The following is a 26,922-nucleotide window of genomic DNA, read 5'->3' as shown; positions in this document are numbered from 1 at the left end:
AAAATTAGTAAACTGGAAATTTACAAATCAATATTATATATTAAATGCATGATTTGTCCTTGGATTAGAATGCTGGTGGTGAAGAGCAAGCATCCAGACCCACTTGATGTCTCTGGAAAAGGACTGTTGGTTTTCCACAACCTTTGAGAAATGTGGTTGGATTGGGAAGTATATTAGTTCCTTCTTAAGCTGTTACGAAGAAATACCCGGGAATGGATAATTTATAAAGAAAAGAGGTTGAATTTACTCACAGTTCTGCATGGTTGGGGAGACCTCAGGAAATGTACAATCATGGTGGAAGGGGAAGCAAGCACATCCTTCTTCACATGATGGCAGGAAGGAGAAGTGCTGAGCAAAAGGGGGAGAAGCCCCTTATAAAATCATCAGATCTCATGAGAACTCACTCACTAACACGAGAAGAGCAGCATGTGAGTAACTGCCCCCAAGATTCCATTACTTCTCACTGAGTCCCTCCCACAACATGTAGGGATTATGGAAATTATAATTCCAAGTGACATTTGGATGGGGACACAGTCAAACCGTATCAGAAAGTGTCACTAAAAAGAACTGAAATGTCTGGCCACTATTGTCACTCTTTCTTTCCTGGTATTTATTTTCTGCTGAGTTCCCTGCATTTTATTCCTTAATTATTTCACCCCATAGCTTCTTAGAAAATGCATCACAAGGTTCCAAGTATTTACCAATTTCTGTTATTCATCAAGCACAATTTATTTTCCTCAACTCCGAATTGATTAAGTCAAGGCAGAAACAAAAAGAAAGCTGGAAAGCCTAATTGCATGTGCTCCCTAACCTGGCCAAGTTGTGGCACAAAGAAAGTAGGATTAGGAAGGAGAACATCAGAGAATTTTCCAATGGAACCAACTTGGCTTCACTACAGATGCTCAGATGCCAAGTGCCAGAAAGATGTTGGGGAAATGACTACACTGTAATGAAAAGTATCTAGTTTTTTGGCTGTTTTGCTAATCAAGATACTTTTTGAAACATTAAGAAAAAAAAAATCTGAAAAAAATATGTCAACTTTCCTTCATGAAGGTTGTGTGGAGAGAACAGAAGGGAAAACTTAGAAGGCAAGTAAATATTTAATAAGGTCAAAAAATTTAAAATATAAAAATAAAGTCTTGAAAATAATATTGTGTCTTCACCTTATGGTTTGTTTTTTTTTTTTTTTTTTTTTTTTTTTTGTCTTCATTCAATCACCATCCAGGCATGCACACCACAAAGCCCAATCAGCACTGAAAATATACCAAAAGTAAAGTAATTTTAAAATTCTTTTGAATGCAAGTACCGAATCAGATTAATTAGCAAGCCTTTATCCTGGTCTACTGAGAAAGATGTCAAAATAATTCTCATATTCATCACAATAAAATTAATTAATTTTTTACTTATTTTTCAGGGTTATTTTAGATTTTAGGATTTTACACGTCTAAGAAGCATTAAAGCAATGCATTTTTTAGTTCATTTGGTCGTTTCACTTACTTTTGTAATTTAGAAACTTTAAAGCTATGTGTCCAAAGTACTATTCGAACTATGACTACATTAAATGGAAGAAGAAAATCTTTCTATTTTCAATGAAAAAAAACCCCAACAACTGAACCTGAGCCTGAACCATTCAAACTTAATAAAATAAATGTATTAACAGACATATTTAAATAAATAATCATTGCAGCACTGGCCAAAATATTATGTGTTATATGTTTTTTATCAATTTTGCAAGGTTCTTATGGGAAGCTATTCAGTATTTGGTCGGCTAAACTAGTAGGATAAATTGTATATAATATTTATTTATAGTATTAAATTTTTGGTTTGGGGAAATTGTGAAATTATGTTTGTGAACATATGATATATAAAATAAATAAATCAGACAAATCACACTTCTAATTTTTGGATCTGTTTAAAGTGCTAAATAAAGCACAGGATATCATAAGGTGTTGCAAGAGAATGTTGTTGTAGTAAGTGAGATGACAAGAACGTGAAATCTTCAGCTGTTTCAGAGTCCGTTTCATCGAATGACCATAGTTCTTAAGGTCTTTTTGGCCCAGGGATTTTGTCCTTATTAGTCAAGATGATGGGACAGATCCATCCACTCCTTCAATCAAGTCTAATTTACTAAGTCTTTACTCTGAGCTGGGTATTGTGCCCAGTGCTGGGGTTATAACAAAAATGAAAGTGATAGATACAGTGTTGGTCCTTATGGACCATAGAGTGTAACAGCTGTTTACTGTAGTATTGAGCACTTTTACCCAAGACCAAGTCCACACGATAGTGTGTATATGCTCTGTAGAATTCATTCATTCACTCATTCATGTATTTAGTCAGCAATTTTTGAGTAACAATTATGATCCAAACACTCTGCTAAATCTTCTGACTACCAAGATAAAAGAAAAATCCTTCTGCACTTAAAGGATTTACAGCCTAAATAAAATGGAAACACTCATGACCACCAAAATTATAAACAAAGGGCATATAACATGAATACAATGAATATCATAATGCAATGCAGCAAATAGATTCAAATGTGAAACAATCCAGTATACTTGAAGTTAGAAGTTTAGGCAAAAATATTGATGTCAGCACATGGAAGAGCCCTAACCACATATTACCTTATAAACTTGTTTGCAGTCCTAATCCCTTTGTATTTCAGTGCTTCGTATGTCTGAAAGAGCAAGAAAAAATAGTGCCTACAACACGTGGTTTAAAAATGAGGATTAAATGTAATAATATAGGTAATGTTCTTATAAGAGTGCATGACACATATTACTTACTAAAGAAATATTAGTGGTCATTTTCATTTTTATCCTTTCTGATTTTGTGCTTGTGTTTTCCTTTTCTTCAATAATGTGATATAATTTTGATGTGCAGCGTACTTCTGCTCAGTAATTTGTGAATACATGTGACTATACTTTTAATTTTTATTTGACCCAATAAGAAGGATAATAATTTAAATCTCTGGTTAATGGTTGTGTGGGTTTTTTTTTTTTTTTTTTTTTTTTTTTTTTTTTTTTTTTTTTTTTTACGTTTTTCTGTTTGGAAACCATTAATTTCAAATTTTAGTGTATCTTTGTCAAATATCATATTTAGTACATGCAATTTCTGCTTTGGTAATTTATTTGGATTTTTTTTTTAAATCCTCTCTTTTTTTCCCTTTTTTTAAAACTTTTTTGTTCAAGGGTAAATGTGCAGGCTTGTTACATAGATAAACATGCATTATGAGGGTTCGTCGTACAGGTTATTTCTTTATGGTGTGGTCTGTTTTCAGTTATACACACTATAGATAATTGGTTTTTGTTTTTGTTTTCTGTTTTTTTTTTTTTTCTAGAGATGGGATTTTGCCATGTTGGCCAGCCTAGTCTCAAACTCCTGGTCTCAAGTGATCTGCCTGCCTCAGCCTCCCAAAGTACTGGGATTAAAGGTGTGAGCCATTGACCCTGGCCAGACTCTAGATATTTGAAAAGAAATCTGCCACTCTATTACATGAAGCTTAGTGTACAGTTATTCTATTTCTAATATAATTTATTATTTGTCATCTATGTCAAAACAATTTATCAAAATATCAAAATAATATTTGAAGCAGTATATCAAAGTCTTGCATTTTAGTCTTGCATTTGAAGTCTTCTATTTCTATCTAGCTTAAGTTCTACTTTTTAAAAAGAATTTATATTTTAGATATGTTGAGTCTCTGCTGCTGCTTGAAGTTTCATGCCTGTTATACCTTCATTTTATATTCTCTTTTTCTGCATGAAATGACAATTTGTATCTTATTTAATGCTTTCTGCCTTGGACTCTATCTTGTCTAAGACTAAAATAATGATCAATATCTGCTTTCAACTTTTCAAATACCCATATATCCTTATTTCCCATTGAGTGGGATGAAAAAAAGATAAAGAGAATTTGGTTAGTCTCTATGTCAAAGTCATACATATGAGATCTAGAAACAGTTTTCTTTTGCCAAGGGTATTAAAATGGCAGGTGGAGAATCAGCACTACAAACATGTATATCTACTTTTAGTTTCCTTTTATTAGTTGTTTATGTAACTTATACTAGACTGCTCATGATCAATAAAACATGCAGGAAGTTACAACATCTTTGTCCATGACTATCACTAATTCAGTCAGGGTATTAGTAGTAAAGAAAACATAATCTTAATATAAGCAAATATACCTAGTATCCAACAAAATAAGCTCTCAGCTGGGTGTGGTGGCATGTGCCTGTAGTCCCAGGTACTTGCGAGGATAAGGCAGGAGGATCGCCTGAGCCCAGGAGTTTGAGTAGGCAGAGTTATGATTGCACCACTGCACTCCAGCCTGGATGACAAAGCGAGTCTCCATCCTTAAAGGAAAAATAAAAAAATAAAAACCTAAGATTTTAAAATTAGTCATCTAATGAACCACTGAATACAATAATTGTGTCTTACATATTTACAATATATGTACAGTCTCTGACTTAACGGTGGTTTGACTTAGGATTTTTTAATTTAAGATGGCATAAATGCATATGCATTCAGTGGAAACCATACTGCAAGTACCCACACGACAATTTTATTTTTCACTTTTAGTGTTCAATAACTTACATGAGATATTCAATACTTTATTATAAAGTAGACATTGTGTTAGATGATTTCACCTACTGTAGGCTAATAAAAGTGTTCTGGCTAAGCAAGCTAGAATGTTTGGTAGGTTAGTTGTGTTGAATGCATTTTTAACTCATGATATTTTCAATTTATGAAGGGTTTATTGGGACATAATCCCATCAGAAATTAAGGGACATCTGTATGTAATTCTTAATTGTGGATAATAATAGTAATAAAAGAGAGGTTGGATAGATGAAAACAGCTACATTTCATGTTTTACTGTCAACCTTTTATTTTTCTAATGCTTGAATACCTAGAAGAGTGGTAAGATATTGCAGTTGGAGTGTATACTTCGTTATTTTATATCTAACATTAGGAAGTGCCAAAGTGTGGAAAATCAGACAATTCTGGAATTCAGAGAGAGGAGAGAAAGCCCCCAGTAAACCATACGCTTCAGACACAGGCAGTGAATAATAAGGAAACAGAAAGAAATATAGAAACTGAATTGCTAAGGCACTTTTATTGCTACTCCTAAGAAACTTAACATTATCAGTATAATAATGGCCATCATTTATATATATTGATTTTATAAACTTATTTTTTAAAAGTTCTAAATTGCTCTTTCTCCACACCCTAACCTGGATTAAAACCTATTGTTTCCAAATGCTGAATTAGGGAAATTCTGTGTCACAATTTTTGCTACCGAAAATTAGTATGAGCACAGAATGAAGAGCAATCTTATGCATAGGAGCCTGCTGTTGGAGAAAGATGAGTAAGAGACATCAGGAGGTTTGGCTTCTTTTCAGAGGCCTTAGGAAGTTTTGATACCTAAATGATATAACATAAGACTAACTTTTGAAGTAAGCGCTAAAACTGTTTATATATACTAGACAATTTTCTCAAGATTTGTCCTTTTTGTCTCTCAGACTCTCACTAAAACTCCGTCATCAAGTTGTAATTCACACATGTAGGTAAGCCTCCAGCCTCTCCAAACATTTTTAAAATCTGTAAATTAAAGACATTTAAAAAGAAGACACATGATCTCATCTGGACTGCTGCTTGATCTTGTTTGATATTCTTCAGCACTCTACTTTTTATAACGGGTCAATAGCAGATGGGCTGTAACTGATCTCCTTATTTCAGAGCTGAAAACACAAGGCATTTTGCATTGGGTGCAGTTCTATTCTGTTATGCTACTCCCGTTTGTCAGTAGGTAAAAACTTTTTCCATTCCCCAAAAGGCAGTACTTCTATGAATAGTTGCTTTAGACAAGCATTCTTTGTTCAAAGGGTTTGATTCCTCACTGAGCGAAAGCTACAGCATTATAAAGATGCCAGTTTAAATTTTTTTAAGCTTGAATTTTTTAAAGCTAGAAAGGAACCCTCACTGTTGGGGAAGTCATGAAAGAAAACCCCTTTTCACAAGCCCTGGAACAAGTGGATTAAGAGAGTAAGAGTAAAAGTGCAAAGACTGGGAACCTGGCTTTATTCCAAAAAAAAAAAAAAAAAAAAAAAAAAGCCAGAAAAAAAGCCGCAGTTAAAAGTAATTGAACACTTTGGAAATCCCTTTGAAGACCTAATGCAGTAGAATTTTTTGAAATGAGTAAAAGTTAAATGCATAATAATTTCAGGTAAGAAAATATAAAGGGATATTTGAAGAACTAAATAATAAATTTATAAATGTTTAGTGCAGTGAGAGCAAGCAGTACCAACCTTTGGTAATGTGTGTTAATCATTAGCAATGTGGTTACTTGGAAGAGACAAATTAAAAACCTGGCAATCTTACCTCTTGTTGTTTTGTACTTTGTATACTTTGCCTGGTTTATAGTGATGATATTATCTGTACTGATTATCCTGGTTCAGTAGAATTTTGTACACTTGTAAATGGAATTTTTAGACACAAGAAAAAAAGGTACAACAATTGTCTAACTACAAACATTTTCCCCTCTTTTACATTGGGACTGATGATATGTTAAACAATCCGATGTGTCACTTGAGAAAAAGAGTAATGGCAGTTGCATTTGCCAGGAAAATGTAGCAATAGATTTTAGCTGTCTTAATAGAATATATAAAATATTAGTTTTTAATATCTTGCTGTATGTGGTGCTTTTAAATAAAAAGGCATAGAAATCATTGATATTTGAAGAATGTTGATACAAAAAAAATCTACGTAGAGGATAATGTAGGTTGTGAACTAACACGGAGAAAGCCCCAAGAGTGTATATAACACTAAAGGAGAGTGTATTTTCTGCTAAATGGAGTATAAAATGTTGCGTATTTAGTACATGGGACACATGCATGCAATCCTTCCCTAAATATCCCAGTGGTTTCTTTGTGCCAGTTTTTTTAGACTCATTTCTCCATCTTGATCTGCGCTGACTTCATGTGAGGTCAGTCAGAGAATAATGTTAGTCCAACCACTTGTGTGCACACCTGCATACACACATACCAGAAGGTTAATGTTGTTTTACTTTAAAGCAGTGACTTTACTCTGGACCATGTGTATGTGGCAGAAGGATGATAGTGACTTGTACATAAGCATCTACAGAGGAGGAATAACTGATATGTATGGTGGAGCTTGACAGAATCCTGGATCAGGAAAAATAATAACAATCTTAAGGTTGGAGGGGATTTTTAAAATCATCTTGACCAACTACGCGTTTCTTTACATCATTCCTCACTCCGAGGCTCATTTCTAACTGATGTTACCTTGGACGATGACTAATTTTTAGTGCTTGTTTTGAATTTAGTTTGTGGAATGATTTCTCAGCTTGACCCATAATATCTACTCTGTACAGAAAAATGTTATCCCTTTTTCTTTGCAAAGTGTGAATGTGAAGCAACAAGACTGTTTTTCTTTTATGAGTCATATCCGGTCTCTGAAAACAGTTCCTAAATTGGAGTTGCCAAAATATTTCATGTCATGGAAGCATGGTTAGAATAGGCTTATCGAGGTGAATTTTCTGAATGGTATTTCAGTACTTATTTTATAGTCTCATAGCTCTATAATCACATATTGAATGTGATTTTAATACTAAAAAAGAGGACACATAAAAACACATTGTGTCTATTATTTGCATAGAACAATCGCCTACTTTCTTTATTAATAGATCTTATTTTGTGAAAGCTACACCTTACAAAATTTTATCTTGTTCTCACCTCATTATCTAAACACAAGGAATGATCCTGCTCTGAATTAAACCTTTCTGTTTAGTGTCAAATTGAACAGATGCAAACTGACTTACGGAGAACCATCCTTTGGAAATAAACTGTTTAATTCAATAAGTATCTAATCCTAGAATATTCCACATAATATGAATACCTACTTAAATTCATTTCGAGTACCAAAGAATATTTCAGTAATAACATTTACATACTAAATTGAACTTAATTATACAACACAAAACATTTAGAACCATTAAATACAGAACGATTATTTTGAATTGTTAAGTGCTTCCAACATCATCAACATAGTGTATTTTTTGAAATAATGATGTAACCATTTAAGTAAATAGTTATATTTTATTCACATTAAAGTTTATCTGTAACATTAAGCGTAACTTTTTTCTTTTCTCGCTCTCTCTTTTTTTTTTTTTTTTTTTTGACGTGGAGTCTCGCTGTCACCCAAGCTGGAGCGCAGTTGTGCTATCTGATCTCACTGCAACCTCTGCCTCCCAAACTCGAGCGATTCTCCTGCCTCAGCCTCCCTGGTAGCTGGGGTTACAGGTACCCACCACCACATCCAGTTAATTTTTGTATTTTTTGTAGAGACAGGTTTTCACCATGTTGGCCGGGCTGTTCTCAAACTCCTAACCTCGAGTGATCTGCCTGCCCAGGCCTCCCAAAGTGCTGGGATTACAGGCATGAGCCATGGCACCCGGCCAGCATACTTAACCTTTACAGAGGCATTTTTAGCTGAACATTTACAACATTTAAAGGATGGAATTCAATTAATAAAAAAGACTTTCTGTAACATTGAAACAGTGAGTCTAAGAAAGTAAACTTGTTGCCATTTTACTTTGTTTTGTTTTGACAAAGCAAAGATTGTAAGTGACCAAATATGTAAACCTGTTATTATACATTAAAATGTATCCTATATTTAACGAGCATTAAAAGTAGTGTTTACTAGTAATTCCATGGGATATTATTATGAAGTTATATGAATAGGAGAGAACTTATAGTTTATTTCTGTTTCATTTTAGGATTTTCCTATTATGGCACATGAATATTAATCCACTTTATAATGGTGTCACTGAAGCAGAGTGTATCATATTATCATCCTAGTATTTAAGTACATCTTCCCCTAAGAATGATTTTATCAACCATTATTCTTTAAACTTCTCAAGATACTTCTTAGGCTCTGTTCTCTCTGGAGTTGTGTAAATCCTAATAATCATAACATATATTATTATCTTAGAAGTCATTAAGTCTTCTCTTCTTTATTTATTTTTAGCATTCTTAGTTTCTCATGGGTATAGTTTTACAAATGCTTTCATTCTTCGTATCAGTTTTCATTTCACATTTGCCTTTCCCCAAAATTCATCAAACTGCTTCTTTTTTTATTTTCTTGTTTCCAGTGGGGTTGGTAATCTCCTTCTTAACACCTTACTGTAGACTTATGCAAAGTCTCATGGAATTCTTAATGCTCTTTATATTTTTTTCTGATTTTATTTTGTTAAACTGATCTCCACTATGATTCTAAGATCTTTTTAATCTCAGACTCATGTAGCTGCCCATCTAAGCATTGTAGTCCTGTTCTTCATTCTAGTGGTGTCTAGCTACTTTTCATTGTTAACATAATTTATATTGTAATCCTTTCCTCTCTGGTGTTAATTACCCAATCACAATAATCATCAGCAAACTCAGAAAGCTCTTAATCTCTCCTGTTTTATGTAGAGGAATTTTCCCAGAGTACTTCTTTCCTGAGGAAGCTAAAGGGAAAAAGTGAACCAATGCTATTACTGAGTTACAAAAAACAGAAGCAGAGTTACATATTATTTTGTCTATTTGATACACACTTTGGAAGTCAATTTGATCTTCATAATTCCCATGGAGTGGTTTAATTAACAATACTTTATTTTATAACTATACCACGGTTTGTGTAGTATATGATACTATTCAAAGAAATACCTAATGTAAATGACGGGTTGATGGATACAGCAAACCACCATGGCACGTGTATACCTATGTAATAAACCTGCATATTCTGCACACGTATCTCAAAACTTAAAGTGTAATAATAAAAAAAAGAAAAAAGAAAAATAACCTAAAAATATATAAATATTTAAGGCTAGAAAGTAACAAATAGAAATCAAAATAGTAGTATATTATTAAAACTGATAGGCAGGAAAAAGAAATAGGAAGTAAATGAGTGAACTAAATCTTTACTCTCTATAGCTGGGAGTCAACCAATGATATTCAAAGTTGATAAACCAAGAAAATATCAGTAAAATGATGTTATTTGGAGCTATCTGTGTAAACAATTGAGTGAGAAAACAAACATTTAACCTCTGGAAAACTTGGTTAGGAATGCAAAAGAACAGAGAAGGGGTCTTTGCTGTTTGTTTTATATCATTCTCTAATATTATGTTTTTTCCCCATGCATGCGTATTTATTGACTTTTGAAGACAAATAGGGTAGGTAGGTAGATAGCTAATAGAAAAGGAAGGAGGATAGGATGGAGAGAGGAAAACCTGCATACCTAGAGGTTATCACTGCATAGTGAAATTTCAGGTGATTTTTTTCTTCATTATACCTTTTTGTATGGCTTGGATATTTTACAATGAGTAGGTAATATTTTTATAAAAATAAGAGGAAAATAAACTGTTTCCCCTTTGTAAAAAAAAGTAAATCTTAAATTAAAACAAAGATCAACAACAACAACAACAACAGTGTCTTCAGTTAAATGATCTCTTTTAATATTGGAGAGAAAAAGAGTTAAAGCAGCTGACCTATAATCCATTCACTAACTTTCTGAGGAAACAGAAATAGGGGTGTTGCTGGAGTGATGCAGAGCAGAGAATTTGGTGCAATTTCCTTGTGAAAAGATAATGACTAAACCTCCTTGTAAATGAACAATAGTATTACAAGAAAAAGATACCTTATCTATGAAATGCTCTTACCAGGGTGTTCCTGGTTTAAGGTTGCTTATAAAACATCAGCCCAGAATCTGTGGATTTATGGAAAATGATAAGTATATAAGCTGGCTGACTATTTAGGGTGTATTAGGCCATTCTTGCCTTGCTGTAAAGAAACACCAGAGGCTGGGTATATTCATAAAGAAAATAGGTTTAATTGGCTCACAGTTCTGTATGCTTTACAGGAAGTATGGTGCCAACATCTGCTCCGCTTCTGGGGAGGCTTCAGGAAGCTGACAATCATGGCAGAAGGCAAAGGGGGAACAAGTGTATCACATGGCAAAAGCAGGAACAACGGAGAGAGTATGGGGGGCACACTTTACAACAATCAGATCTCATGTGAACTCAGAGCAAAAACTCAGTTATTACCAAGGGAATGGCTCAAGCCATTCAGGGGCATTCAGGGTCGTGATCCAGACACCTCCCACCAGGACCCACCTGCAATACTGGGGATTACATTTCAACATGAGATTTGGGCACAGACAAATATGCTAACTATATCATGGGATATGTAATGTAGATATTTAATAACGTACACTTCACTGTTTTGTGAGATAAATAAAGGCAGTGAAGCATTGCAGGGTCATGGATGGATAAAGTTACTGGATACAGTGAGTACATAAAGTGGGAAGCAATAAGTGTTATCTTTGGAGAGTGAATTTGGTGAAGGATCCTGAAGATGCCACCTATACCCTGTGAACCAGGCAGATGCACCAAACTATCTCAGCCAATTTCACTGAGATTCAGACTGGAAAAGAGCTCATGGTAAAGTCTTTGTAATTGAATTAAAAACTTAAGTAATTGTTTCTGTTATTTAAACTCACTGGAAAAACTTCAAAATGAGACAATGACTTGAATGAACCAGCAATCGCTTGGTTACACTATTAGGGTTAACAGACATCCCCATCAATTTAAAACTTACAATGGCTCAATTGCTACCAAAGTTCACAGGAGAGTTAGTGTAAGGAGATCCAGAACTACTCACGTTGAGGTAGAACAATTACCTCATTTTTGTTAGCTCAGGGTTAACCACTAGTAGATAAGTTGCTTATTCATACTGGCTCTCTGTGATAAAGAACTCATCCTGCACCTATTATTAATGTCATTACCATGATATTCAACCAATAGTCTCATATCTTCATCAGAAACTAGTTACCTATGAGTTAAGCACTGAGACCCAGCCTGGGTCTCCCTGCTGAGAAGGAGAACTGAATGAGGGGCATAGCGAGTATAGTACTGGATCATGTGGAAAATGATGTGTTTTCTTTGAGCATTCATCACACCATACTGGCAATGTACAAAGAGAATGTGGCTGACTTGCAGGTGCACGGTAATGACAGCAGAGAAAAAAAATGAGGGGGCTGATGACATCATTAGAGCAAGGAGCACTTAGAGTCTTCTCATTCCCTGTGGGAGAACTTGGCACAAAATCTCTACTTGGAAGTAACTTTTCTTTGGCTCCCAGCACACACACTGATCTACACTGAAAAAAATACAAACATAAAAGTAGCTCTAATATAGAAAAGCAGGTGGATCTCGAATCAGTTTGATTTGTCCTCTCTTCTTGGCTTATGTGTAAGTAGCTTCTATATAAATCATTCTTCATCTTTATCTTTCACCTTAATACACACATGCGTGCACATGTGCGCGCGCGCGCACACACACACACCAATTTTCTCCCCACCTCAGCCTGCATTAGCTATTCTAGAACTGAATATTGAAGAAATCTGTTGAGAAAGCTACTGTGCTAGCCAAAGCAATGAACAATTATTTTATGTTTATGAAGAAATATTGTAGCATAGAAAAGTTCATCTCAAAATACATTCTTAGATTGCTACAACACAATACTCTAGACAGTAAAAATGAAAATTCCCTTGGCTTCATTCGACATTTGGGGTAGGGACCAAGAAATCTGTATTTTTAGTAAATGTTCCATGTGAATTTTAAAAACAATGATTAGTAGAAAGAACACTAGATTAGATGTTTCTGGAAGAGTTACTAGTGTCACGTGGCTGCTTTTCCTCTCTTCCTGTCTGGGTAGACTTGACCAAATTATAAAAATATTCTGAGCCTTAGTTTCCTTATCTGTAATACGAGGCAATTAAATGAATGCCCATGTCAGGGCCATCAAGGTCTAACCAGTAAAATTCATTGTCTAGCTGTTCAGTGTGAATGTTTTGAAATGAACTAGCCATACAAACAAAGCTCTCTTAAAGGATTTGCCTTTCAATTTTTCCGTTCCTTGTATGCCCTGAGAAGCCTCCTGTAGCCATAGGAGCAACAACACTTGGAAAAAAATATGTTTATTGAGAAGACTGCCAACAGTTACAAATTCCTGGCAACTTGCTCAGTTCTCTAAGTAATTGGCCATGTGGCTACTCCATCTAATATGATGGGATGTGACCGGTATGTTAATAAGTACAATATTTTTCTATCTCTTTAAGATCTAAGTCTGTGAACTTTCTTGGCAGTTTATATGCAATTTAAAGAAATTTGAATTAAAAAAATTGTTAGCATTTACTTTGCTTTTCACAACATTTCTTCCTTTGGGATATGTATGTAGACAACAGCTACAAAACTGCTATAGATCTATTATTTTGAATTTTTAATTACAAGCTATATGCCTGAAATACTTCATTAGAAAATTTGACCCTCTATGACATAAATAACAAAATTGATAGGAAATGCTCAGTGAGCATAATTAACAGTTATGATCTGCAAATAACAGAAAGGATAGATTGTTGTTGCAAGATAATGGTTGCTGACTGTGAGATAAAGGTCAAGGCAAAGTCATTCCAAAGTCTGGCCGTTTATCAAAAATAAACTTTGAAGAAAAGTAGGATACATTTATCAAACAACTGTTTTAGTACAAACATTTTATTTTTCTTTTCCTAGCTAATCTATGATTTAGATGCTGTCATTTCACTTGTCAGGTATTTGTGCAGCTAAATGACTCAGGTCACCACTGCATTGTTTAGAGTTACACAATCCTGATTTTTGAGTAGTTACTGTGTTTATGCCAAAAACTACCTATAGTAAGGAAATAGTTAAGAAAGTAAATTGATTGGGCTCAGTTTTAATTTCTTTTTTCTTTCTATTTAGAATTTTTCATATTGTCATCTATTTCTTTAAAGTGATTTAGTAAAGTTCACATTAAAATGCACATTTAATACATCAATAGGATAGAAATTTAAATTAAAAGCTAGAACTAAAGGGAATGATAATCAGAATTATTTTAATATAAGCATTATGATTCTAACAAGTATGCTGATTGCTCTACACTTCTTACTCCCTGACAGATGTGGCTTATTTAACCACAAGTGTGATATTATCATTTGGTACTGACAGCGCTATTGTCATCCAAAGCCATTTATTCCTGTCACCACTCATAAATTACTGTAAAAAAAAGAGGCCACTGTTCTCCTAATTTAACATGTTCTTCCACATTCCGACCATGATGGTGATTTTGTAATCCATTTATCTTCTTAAAGCAATAGGACCATAGGCCAGCTTCCTCAAATGGAAAGCAAGCTCCCAGTAATTAGTAAGCTGATAGAGTATATAAAAATCTTTGTATAACTTACACAAATATAAGTACATGTAATCTATTTCCAGAACTACTTGAGAATGACATTACTTGCAGAACAGACATGGTAAATATTTTCCTCATTCTCCTCCCTGAATATTCAGAGAAACTGTGTGTGGCATACCTCTTCCAGAATCTTGCCTAATTCTTGGATCTTGCACACTCAATTTCTTTCAGCTGTAGGAGAGGCTGAATTTTTAAAAATGAACATCACAGATGTATGTTTACCTAAAAGCTTTCTATTCTTTTATTTCTTCATTACTTTCTTCATTCATTCATGTGTTCAGCCAAAACTTATTGAATAGCTGCCATGTGCAGAGTATTGTATATTGTTAAGTTTTAAAAATGTAGATCGGTAAGGCATGACCTCTCCATTGAGGAATTCCTAGCTTAAAGAATATGGATATATTTGTATACATATATATGTGTGTGTGTGTATGTATACATTAGGCTATGGATATATATATATATAAATTCATTAGGCTATGAATATATATATATGAATATATACATATATGTTGTATACACACATACTCATGTTTAGGTAATAATAAGTAATCATTACAACTGAGAACACATGTTTGAGGTAGGGTTGAGGGGCAAGTGAGGAATGTCCAGAAATGTAATACAACTTTAGAATATAGAAGACCTCTAGTACTTTGCCAAGAAGTTTGAATTTTATCCTGTATGAAACAGAAAGATTTTAAACAGAAAACAGAAGTGCTTTAAACATAGGAATGACGGAGTCACACCTGATCATATTGGAGGCATCGTGAAAGCATAAAATATTGGAAGCAGGAAGTCTTTGCTACACTTTAAATAAGAGTTGGTGATTGCTTGAAAAAGCAAAGGGGAGTAGAGGTGATGAGAAGGGCATTGAGTATGTGAGAGACCAGACTGACAGGGCTTGGTAAATTATTTAGGGATATAAGAGGAAAGAATGACTTGAGGATGACTCTGATGCTTTTAGCTTTTAGCTTGGAAGTATAGAATTGTGGTTGGAAGTAAAGAATTGTGGTTGTGTTTCTCTTTTAAAAAAGAAAAAAAGAGCCAACTTTGTGTGGAGACTATAAAGCTAGTTTTTCTACCTTTTATTCTATCAGTATGTCCTTTAGCTTGGAAGTATAGAGTTGTGGTTGGAAGTATAGAATTGTGGTTGTGTTTCTTTTTTAAAAAAGAAAAAAAGAACCAACTTTGTGTGCAGACTATAAAGCTAGTTTTTCTACCTTTTATTTTATCTGTATGTCCTTGAGCGATTTCCTCAAATTGTGTGCCTAAACATTCTTACTTATAAAATATATAATACATACATTTACTTCATAGGATTTTTGTGGTGATTAATGAGTTAGTGCATGTAAAGCTCTTAAAATGGTGTCTGGAGTATAATAGGTTTTGGATAAATATTTCTTTTTTATTATTACTGTAATGTCACTATTATGATGCATCATTTTTGTCATTATCATCATGCATTATTTGAATTAATGAATTCCAACATAAAAGATGATTTTGAAGAAAATAAATGAATCCAACTTTGGATTAATCATTTTAGTCATCCAGATAGAAGTGACGAGTTTGAAATGCAGTTCTGGAAAGAGGTGACAGCTAGTATATAAACTTGGAAATCAACCATGTACAGGTCATATTTGAGGCTATGAAATAGTTTGTCTTGCCCAAGAGGAAAGTACAAGGAAAGAAAAAAGAGAGTAATATTGAGAAACAAAACAACCCTCCTAGAAATAACAATACTTAAGGAATGGTTAGAAGATGGTCTTCATAGTAACCTGAAGATCGGAGAGATACTAGAAGACGATGGAAAGGCGAGTGAGTTAACCAAAAATATCCAATATGAACATGAAGAGAACTGCATTGTCAAATTATATAATAATAGTATGACTTAGCCTAAAGAGTGTTAGTTGGAATTCAACAAATAATTGTTATGAATGAAGCAATTAATTTGATAATTGAAACATCATTGGTGACATAGCAAACTATTTTTATCCTGCTTCTATCACATTGATTAGCATCCGAATAAATCAAAAAATAATGTGAGACTTAAAGCAGTTTAAGTAATTTTAGGTACGAACTTCAGATTTCGGTGGGCTAAGTCGTTACTGGAGAAATGAGGAAAGTTATGCTTTGGAAAAAATATAATTGTAGGCCGGGCGTGGTGGCTCACGCCTGTAATGCCAGCACTTTGGGAGGCTAAGGCAGGCGGATCATAAGGTCAGGAGATCGAGACCATCCTGGCTAACACAGTGAAACCCCGTCTCTACTCAAAACACAAAAAATTAGCCGGGCGTGGTGGCGGGCGCCTGTAGTCCCAGCTACTCAGGAGGCTGAGGCAGGAGAATGGCGTGAACCAGGGAGGTGGAGCTTGCTGTGAGCCGAGATTGCGACACTGCACTCCAGCCTGGGCGACAGAGCGAGACTCTGTCTTAAAAAAAAAAAAAAAGTGTATATATATGTATGTATATATAATATATATGTGTGTGTGTATATATATATATAATTGTATATAATATCTTCTCTTAAAATAAATTATATGCCACCTAAATTTGCTGTCCTTCACGCCATTGTGAAAATAGTATCTGTAAATTTTGTCCATGGGCTGAGGAAGGAAACTACCCATATATGGAGAACTTAAGAAAATTAACTGGAGAAAAAAAAGAAGTAAAATTTTAAAGTCAAATAAACTGTCTGGAAACAAGCAAGTTAAAATCCAAAGACTTTTTGTACACATATAATAACCAATTAAAAAATAAAGAAAAATGATTCTTTTTGCAGAAATGAATACGATAGTTAAGAATCATCGGCCGGGCGCGGTGGCTCACGCATGTAATTCCAACACTTTGGAAGGCCGAGGCGGGCATATCACGAGGTCAGAAGTTCAAGACCAGCCTGGCCAACATGGTGAAACCCCGTCTCTACTAAAAATACAAATATTAGCTGGGCATGGTGGCACATTCCTGTAATCCCAGCTACTCGGGAGGTTGAGGCAGAAGCATTGCTTGAACTGGGACCCGGGAGGTGAAGGTGGCAGTGAGCTGAGATCACGCCGCTGAACTCCAGCCTGGGCTGGAGAGCGAGACTCCGTCTCAAGAAAAAAAGAAAAAGAAAGAAAAGAATCATCTTACCAAGAAATGAATGAGATCTACAATATTTTGCTGGGCTTAATGGAATGAGTAATCAGATTGCCAAATGAGGAGATTGGAAAAAACTTAATTACAAGATTTTTAAAAATATAGTTAATTTAATTTTAATAAAAATCTCAATAGAATACCTTTAGGAAATTTAAAAATCAATTTTAAAATTCAGAGAAATGACTAATTTTTGGTAAGATAATTTCAAGAAAGATTAGTAAGTAAACAGAGCAAACTATTATTATTATTTTATTATTATTATTGTTTTTTGAGATGGAGTCTGAAGGCTCTGTCACCCAGGCTGGAGTGCAGTGGTGCAATCTCGGCTCACTGCGACATCCATCTCCCAGGTTCAAGCGATTCTTCAAACTCAGCCTCCCTAGTAGCACGACTACAGGCACGCGCCACCATTCCCAGCTAATTTTTTTGTGTTTTTAGTAGAGACGGAGTTTCACCGTGTTAGCCACGATGGTCTCAATCTCTGGACCTCGTGATTTGCCCTCCTCGTCCTCTGAGGTATGGTGGGGCATACCTCAGTCCCAGCTACTCGGGAGGCTGAAGTGGGAGGACTGATTGAGCATGGAGAGCAGAGGTTACAGTGAGCCGAGATTGTGCCACTGCACTCCAGCCTGGAAGACAGAAGAAAACCCCATCTCAAAAAAAAAAATTAATTAATTAATTAATTTAATTAAGTTAAAATTACATGGAAAATCATTATTATAAAATTTTGAATAAAAACTTGAATATGAAAATCGGTATGCAGTTTAACTTATGAACCAGGATGTGTATGTATATCTATAATATATCCTAGATTCTCTTTCGATCATTTTTCTCTTGGGATCTGAATTATTCATTGCTTTGTTAAGGATGCAGTAATCTAAATAGAAACATTGAAGTGTATGTAAGTAGGGGCTTATCAGATAGATGTTAGTCTTCTCGCTTAAATTTAGGATGTATATGTAATATTACTACCTGACAGAAATAAATATGAGCACTCTCAAAATGAGTTGACCAAAAGCGATATTAAAACAATCTCAGTGTATCAAGGTAGCTAATGCACATTGGATAACAATTCTTTGAAATCTAATTTTGCATTTTATGAACAAATTGAAAGTAAAGAAATTTCAAATGTAGTAGAGGACTTTTTAGAATTAGGACAGAATTCTGACAGTAGATGTGTCTTCAGTTGGAAATTGACTGCAGATCAGAGGTGCTGTTCTGCAGGAACAGTCATTAAAACAGCTCCTGTGAGTGAGGAAGTATGTGGGGCTATCTCTGGGAGCAATTTCCCTCAGAAGGGATTTGTTCTAGTTGTCTGGTAAGGGATAGTATGTTCTGGGAGGTAGTTATTATGGAGAGGATAAAGCTGAACGATATGGTGCAAAAATTAAGAATTTATAACAGTTTTTACACATTTGCCCAGATATAAGAATTATTAATTTTCTGCCTCTATTATTCATTCTGATTAATGATCACAGATAAAATAATTCTGGAAGTAAAAAGTTTGGTTTGCCCATGGCAAATCAATTATTTTAAAAATGAAGTTTAAATGTCACTTTAGAGAAGACTATTAAGAGCCACGTGCTGCAAATCTGAATACCTGGAAGCTATGGTAGTTTAACCATTACTACATTAACAAAAGAGCAAGACTCAAGGCATTTTTAAAAATTGTCACTAAGATCTCTTCTATCCCTAAACATCTATGACCAAAATTTTGACAACAGCCAATCAATAATTATATAAATGATAATCGTTAATATTTAAAACTTAAACTTAAGGTTTGTTTTCTTTTGTAGAGACAGGGTTCCACTATGTTGCTCAGGCTGGTCTCAAACTCCTGGGGTCAAGCAATGCTGTCATCTCAGCTTCCCAAAGTACTTGGATTATAGGTGTGAGCCACCACATCCAGCCCAATAATAGGTAATTTTTTTTATTGTTACTATTAAGCTAGGTGTGGTGCAATATACTCTCTATGAATTATTCTTTTTAATCCTTGCAATGACTTTATGAAATAGGTTCTATAGGCTGGGTTCCTAGGCAATATAGTGAAACCTTATCTCTATTTAAGAAGAAAAGAAAATAAATAGGGTTCTATTATAGGTTCCATTTCTTAATGAGAAACTAGGGGTTTAGAGATGTTAATTAACTTGCTGAGGTCATATAGCTGCAAGTAGCAGAGTCAAGATTCAAACCCAATTGACTATAAATCCCAGACTCAGAACCACTACACTACCCTCTCTATATATTTCTTATCTTATTTCTTACCATCTTATTTCTAAGCAGTCAGAGCATAGGAATGACTGATTATAAATATGGAAAATGTGCATTAAAAACACTAATGGTATAAAAAGTTATATCTTTCTTCTATTATTCTCTGCAGCACCTTGTAGATTGCATCAGAAATACATCTTTGTCAAATACACTGAAAGAGCATTTTTTCCTCTCTTTATACTCAATTGTCTGAATCTTTAAAAACAGAACAAGGGAGAGGATCATGTTTAAAATTACTAGTCCATAAAATTACTAGTCCATAATGATGTCCACAATTCACTAAGCTTGGCACATACCTCTACATGCTATGCACAGTTATTTTTATAATGCCTTTGTGTTCCATGCATTTTCAGAAAAAGGCAACTTTTTTTTCTATCTAAATAATGAAGTTCACTGGTTAATTCATTAGTGAAAGAAGATTTTTTGAAGTTTATCATTTTGTGCTATATTTTAACTGAAGTACTTTGATGTAAACAAAAATTGCACAAACATAGCTATATAAAGTTTATAGTTACTCTAAGTATGAGTAAATGTGGCCAGTGGATACTTTCTAGTATTTTGAGCAGATAGTAATTATGCACCACACATAAAGCCTTATTTGACAGGCATATGTCAGAGCCAGCATATGTAGGCCACTGGAGTTGCAGAGAAGAAGCAGACACTCTTTCTACTCTTAGGAGTCTTTCCATCTAGTTGGAGAGATACACATGAACAAACATTCAGAAAACAGAACAAATGCTCTGACTTGTAATGTGAGCACAGGGAACACCACGTTATTTCTACCTGGATATAGTGGGAGGATGGAAATCAGATGTCTCACAGAGAAGCTGAGATTTGAACTGTCATTAGAAGAAACACTGGCCGAGTATGGTGACTCACTTCTGCAATCCCAGCACTTTGTGGGGCCGAGATGGGTGGATCACAAGGTCAGGAGTTCGAGACCAGCCTGGTCAATATGGTGAAACCTCATCTCTACTAAAATTTCAAAAATTAGATGAGCGTGGTGGCACATACCTGTAGTCCCAGCTACTCAGGAGACTGAGGCAGGATAATCTCTTGAACCCAGGAGGCTGAGGTTGCAGTGAGCTGAGATTGTGCTACTGCACTCCAGCTTGGGCGACAGACCGAGACTCTGTCTCAAAAAAAAAAAAAAAAAAGCATTGAAAAGATAAAGGATGGTATTACTGATAAACATACAGGGCAAATAAAGGCCTAAAGGTCTGTGAGTGTGTAGTATTCAATAGGATATAGGATATGTAGGTCTAAATATCAAGAGTGAGGTCAGGTTGAGAAATAGATTGAACATTATCAATATCTTACTATTAATTAAAATCTTTGGACAGCATGAAAAGCAGAGCTAGAAGAATAGAGGCTTGAAAGAGTGATGGGGAACAGAAACATTAAAGGGGCGAGATGCTAATGAGGGGCCCGAGATGGTGCTTTAACAAATTGTTTCCCTCCTTATAAATTGTTCTATATCCAGTGCTGCCTCTCATTAGCTGTGTAACCTTGGACAACCCTCATCCTGACACAACATCTGTCATCTGTGGAATGAAGAAAGACCCATTCTTTCATTCCCAACTTGAATCCCCAGAAGTAGTAGTGGAGTTTTCAAACTCAACTAAAATTCCATTTAGATTTTCAGTATTACAAAATAACAGTATGATTATGGCTTGCTTACTGACTTAAAATCTTTTAAAATTTAGGACCTGCAATTAAAATAATAAAAAATATCTACTAGTGAAAAGGTTGCAAACCATTAGCCCAAATGGTTCCAGTTCTAAAAACCTGTTATTTTATTATCTCAGTGAATATTAGCAGTAGTTGGTTTTTAACATAAAATTTGTACTGCACCAAACAATATCCACACTGTCCCCATCCCTGAGAATGTAGCCTGCCTGGCAGCTGCACGTGGCCCATTAGCACAACCGTTTACATAAAATGTGATGATATCTGTTTTCTTTGGTTTGTTAAAAAATAAAACACAGCATTTATAAGCACAGCTAGAAGAATAGGGTCTTGCAATGACTTTCTTCCTAGTCATATCTTGGGAAGAAAGCAAATGGTATAATGAAAGTAATATTGAGTTTGGATATGAATTTCCTGAAGAAGCCAAGTTTATTAATATATAGTTAGGAGTCAGATTTTTGTTTAATTATAAGGCTCTTGGAAGAAACTAAAATTAGCCTTCTGGCATGTCCCTTTTCTTCTTTGTAAAAGGGATAGGATCATAACTGCTCTCACTTCATACTTCATGGACATTTCTTGAAGAATATTTTGGAGTCTCTTTGTCCCTTCGAACATTGGAGTTCAAATACAAGGTCATTTAAAAGCAATATAGTCACCTATGTAACTATAGTTTTTAGAAGAAAAATTACCTTTATCTCTAAAAATTTGCTGTTATAATCAAATCAAATATTGTCACTGTATAAAATATAGGCAATAAAATAATTAGATGATTTTAGTTTTAATTTAATTATTATTTTTTTAAGAGACAGGGTCTCATTCTGTCTCCCAGGCTGGAGTGCTGTTGCTGTGGTATGAACATAGCTCACTTCATACTGGAACTTCTGGGTTCAAGTAATCTTTCTGTCTCAGCCTCCTGAGTAGCAAGGACTGCAGGCTCACACCACCATGGCCAGTGAATTTTTTTTTTTTTTTAATTCTTTGTAGAGATGGAGGTCTCACTGTGTTGCCCAGGCTCGTTAGAAACTCCTGGCCTCAAACAATCCTTCCACCTTGGCCTCCAAAGCACTGGGATTACAGGCATGAGCCAGCACACCTGGCCTGATTTTAGGTTTTAGGCAGTACATCTGTGTATTATATAGGTGTGTGTGTGTGTGTACGTGTGTATTTCTACCTTGTCACTTACTAGCAGAAAACTACTATAGCACATAAATCAGAAATACAACAAAAAATTGGTTGAGTTTGAAACTAATAATGGTGAAGACTTTAAACAGTAGGGAAAAAGATCAAAGTTTCACGTTCCCTTTGGATACATCAGAAACAGTCTTTGACCAGGATTTAATACCAAGAAAACTTGAGAAACGATGGAATCCTAAATTTTAATTTTGTATCATTTCATATTTAGAATCCATAAGAAAATGATGGAAATTTTGTGCTTCAGAAATGAATCTCACTTTCCTGACAAACATATATATATATATATATATATTAGTATGTGTATATATATAAGTATATATACTATATATTATATACTATATATAGTATATATTAGTATATATAATATATAATATAGTATATATAATATATTATAATAGATATAATATATAATAGTATATATATACACACTAGTTCTCCTTGCAAAAGCAGGTTTGACATATATACAAGCTCAAGTTACTTATGTATAACTTTTTATTTCCTTAACTTTTAGTAATTCATTCATTTCATTATATTTTGAAAGGAAAATTAATGAGCCAAATGTTATACAAGCTTAGATCTTCTTATAATACGAATGTATAACTGAATCTAATGGAAATTAATACACATTTAAGCCTTTAGATGTTTAAAACCGTCTGTCTTATTCAGGCTAGTGCTTCATCAGCTGAAATTAATATCAGCCGATTCCTTAAATTTTATGTCAACTTAAGCTCACTGACCGATTTGACAATGGGTCAATGAAAGAGGTCTGTAGGATTCTGAAGTTTAATATGTACGTGAGTAAAAGAATGACATTTCTTTCCCCTTCCTACATGTTTTGCAGTAGGTGTTAACAAATATTTATATCCCCAAATAGCCTGTTGTTAGAGTGGGCTTTGTTCTTCTACCTCTTAAAACGTACCAGAAAGGATAATTACACAAGCTGCATTGTTCAGACTATGTCACCGGCCTATTATTTACTATAAATAATGAAATGACTGGGCAAGTGGTCTGAAGTGAGCTGTGACTCAGGGCAGTCAGTTTATTGGGGTAATATAACCATGGGATTCAGAAATAGCCCAAATTTTCAGACTTTCTTTAGGAGCTGATACTACATAAAGAATGCTTGCATGTTTGCATTTTCTACATCAAATGGTACTTTATAACTTGATGTCAAGATTTAAGGAAATATAGGAAGACTATTTTTGGCTGGGATATAAAGTGATTATTAAGATATCTTTACACAATGTGAAGGACTGCAAGTGCACTTGATAGACAACCTTGCTGGTAATCTGGGAATTATGGCTGTTGAATTAATTTATGTTGCTTTGTGAATATAAATTGCAGTCTTCCTTCATCCAGGGAGACAAATATCCACATGCTTTTTGAGTTTTCACCTAAAATAGTTAGGTCTATTAAAATAATTTATTTAGCATTTTGCCATGTGAGATAAAACTGAAAAAGTCATCTGATTTCTTTCATTTGAAAATGGAACTGCTGAGAACAACATATATACTTGGCATTGGCTTCGTAAGTCTAAAGTAAATAAATTATCGTCAATGTATTATACTGTTGATATATAGAAATATAAATACTAAACTCCTAATTAAATCAAAATTTAACATAGGCATGTTATAACACTGTTTTATGTTTGCAGTGTTATTTCCCCTGGGCAGTTGACATGTTTCTGTTATTTAGTTCTCAAATATACCACATGAACTGCTCAGCTGCAGATATTGTTGGCTTTGTTTTACAAATTGGAACATTTTTGTGAAGTTTATATATCAGATAAGCAAATAGACTGTAATAAGGAAACTCTGACTATTAGTTCACTGATGACTCTCTTCATTATCTTATGAATATGCAAAATTTTTATCAGAGCAATCTGCTCACAAAACATAAAACCATTAAACAATACAAAAAGTCTAGCAAAGAAACACTTCCATTCCCTCCACAGCCCTTGCCTTCCCCCTGATTAACACCTCAGAGACACAATACTCACAAATACAAAAATTCTGACATGGTTCTGGTATAATTTTCTTATGATGCTGTGACTTCATTCATCAATGTTATTGTTAGTTTTTGACTTTGTGTTATGGTAGTGAGGTTAGGATCCACACAGGTGCTCCCCTACCATCACACACACATACATATATATCCCTTTTACCCAATCTCATAAACTAAGAATATTAGTAACTTTAGTCAGTTTATATATTATTATGATTGTCTGGGTCCTCATTTTTTATCTAAATTCTCTACTATTCTTTCTTATACAACTTCATGTTGTTCTTCGAGTTAATAATTCCTTTTTCTTTATTAATGTGCATGGTTTTCTATGTAACTGTTCCTATTTTTTCCATAGTTTATCCAACCTATCAAAAGCCTTTTAATGTAATTTTTAAAAACTCAAAATTATCTGGTAATCTATCAGCTTCTTCCCCCTCCTCTTACCTTGTAAACTCTCCTACTGGAGCTCTTCACCCTTTTACCATCTGGCTTGATTGTTCTCCAGTCTCAGCAAGCAGTGATCATTCTGTAGATGCCCTACAGCTCTTTTTTGGCTGGATTATTGTTTCCTGAGTTCTCTTTCTGGATTTTCTCTCTTGCTTTTTTGGAGCATATCCTACAACAATGTCTGAAAGAACACATGAAAATACACTTTGGAGTCTTTATTTATGTGATATCAACTTTAATCTATCCTCATTCTAACCTCACACTCAACTAATAATGTAGTCAATGCTTAATAGCCAGTGTTTTGTGGTTAAGAATTTGAAAATATTCTTTTGGTTGTTCCTTTTTATGTGATCTGCCTCCACATCAACTTTAATAGTCTCCATTATTTGCTCTTTATCCCTAGCGTTCTGAAATTTCAAGGTGATGCACACTGTAAGAGTTTCTTTATAATGTTACTTTCTTAGGTATTCAGTGAGTACTTGCAATCATGACCTTAGTTATTTTATTCTTGTTTATTAAAATAATTTTAACTTGTTTCCTCTATGTTCTATTTCCGGGATGCATATGAATGAGATGTTGGATCTTCAGAATGACTCTAATTGTTTTAATTTTTTCTTTTTTTTTTTCCACAAAAGTATTATTTATTAGCAACCATAAAATTGTCATTCTTTTATTTTAAAAGATTCTGGGGGGTTGATATTGATCTGTCTATAAATCCCTCCACCCATCTCCATATATTCTATCTGTTTTTTCATTACAACTTTCTCCTTTTCACTTTTTCTACATTCTGAGAGATTTCCTCAACTGTGCTTTTCAAATTTTCTGTTGGAATTTTAATTTTGGTTATATTTCCATGAGCTTTTTCTTGCTCTCTGGCTACTCTGGCTTCATATAATTCTGCTTTTGTTTCAGAGATACATCTTCTTTTATAGCTCAGATATTCAATATACCTTTTCTCTTATGAACCTTCATACAGTATGCTTGCTTTGATCTCTTTCTTTCATATTAGAGTATTAACCAAATTTTTCATGATTGTTAATTAGGTATTCATAATTAAACAAAGGTCAAACAAAGCTAATTGAAAAGCTCTTTATGCATTAGGTGGAATTTGTTAGATACAGTGATTAATCAGTGAGCTGGTCTTTTCATTGGGAGACATCAATATTTAGGCTTTTGCTTCTCCTTGCCCCTGCCCCCAACCATTCTGTTTCTGAAAAGAAGACTCCTTAATCTTCCTATTTGAAGATATTTTCCTGTGGCTAGAGTTTTGGGTTCAAAGATTCCCACCATTTCATTTTCAGATCTTTGCTGCCTTTCTGTATTTAGCTTTGATCTGCACTTTATTTCTTTACTCTTCTTCATATGTGCCCATGTTCAGAGGCACCGTGCTTTAATTTCTCTTGAAAATAGATATTCAAGATTTTTTTCCTGTACATTTTTAAAGGTGGGGAAGGGAGACTAGGAAACACCAGTTCTATCTGCATTATTTCGACCAAACTTCCATTTTCAACAACTTTAAATTTCCACAACACTCAGTGCCTTCAAATACTGAGCTTTTCGAGGACACCACAGCTATATTGACTAGTTTCTTGTCACTCTACCTCTAAGTCTTTAGGTGGCATCTGAAGTCAGTTACTAATCTTGAAGTTAAGTCAGTTACTATTCTTTCATTTGCTTTCTGATTCCTCCTGAAATTGTTGAAATATTTCAGGTGTCTCTGTTCCTCTCTGTTTCCCATTCCCCTTGAGTATTTAAAGACATGTTACTCCTTTACAGTCATTTTGGTTAGGTTGTTGAAAGGCAAGAAAATAAATGCATGAAATTAATCTACCATTTTTAATGGAATATTATTTTATTAGTCTTCTT

General features: G+C 34.3%; 1 protein-coding gene across 1 annotated transcript in view; it reads left to right on the top strand.

The window, feature by feature from the left end:
• Positions 1–26,922, top strand: part of FUT9 (fucosyltransferase 9) — a 203,168-nt gene that overhangs the window by 43,168 nt on the left and 133,078 nt on the right. The window lies entirely within an intron of this gene.

The sequence above is a fragment of the Rhinopithecus roxellana genome, chromosome 4 (assembly GCF_007565055.1).
Source record: "Rhinopithecus roxellana isolate Shanxi Qingling chromosome 4, ASM756505v1, whole genome shotgun sequence".
NCBI lineage: Eukaryota > Metazoa > Chordata > Mammalia > Primates > Cercopithecidae > Rhinopithecus > Rhinopithecus roxellana.
The sequence above is the reverse complement of the archived record's forward strand: the minus strand, read 5'-3'. Positions and strand labels throughout refer to the sequence as shown.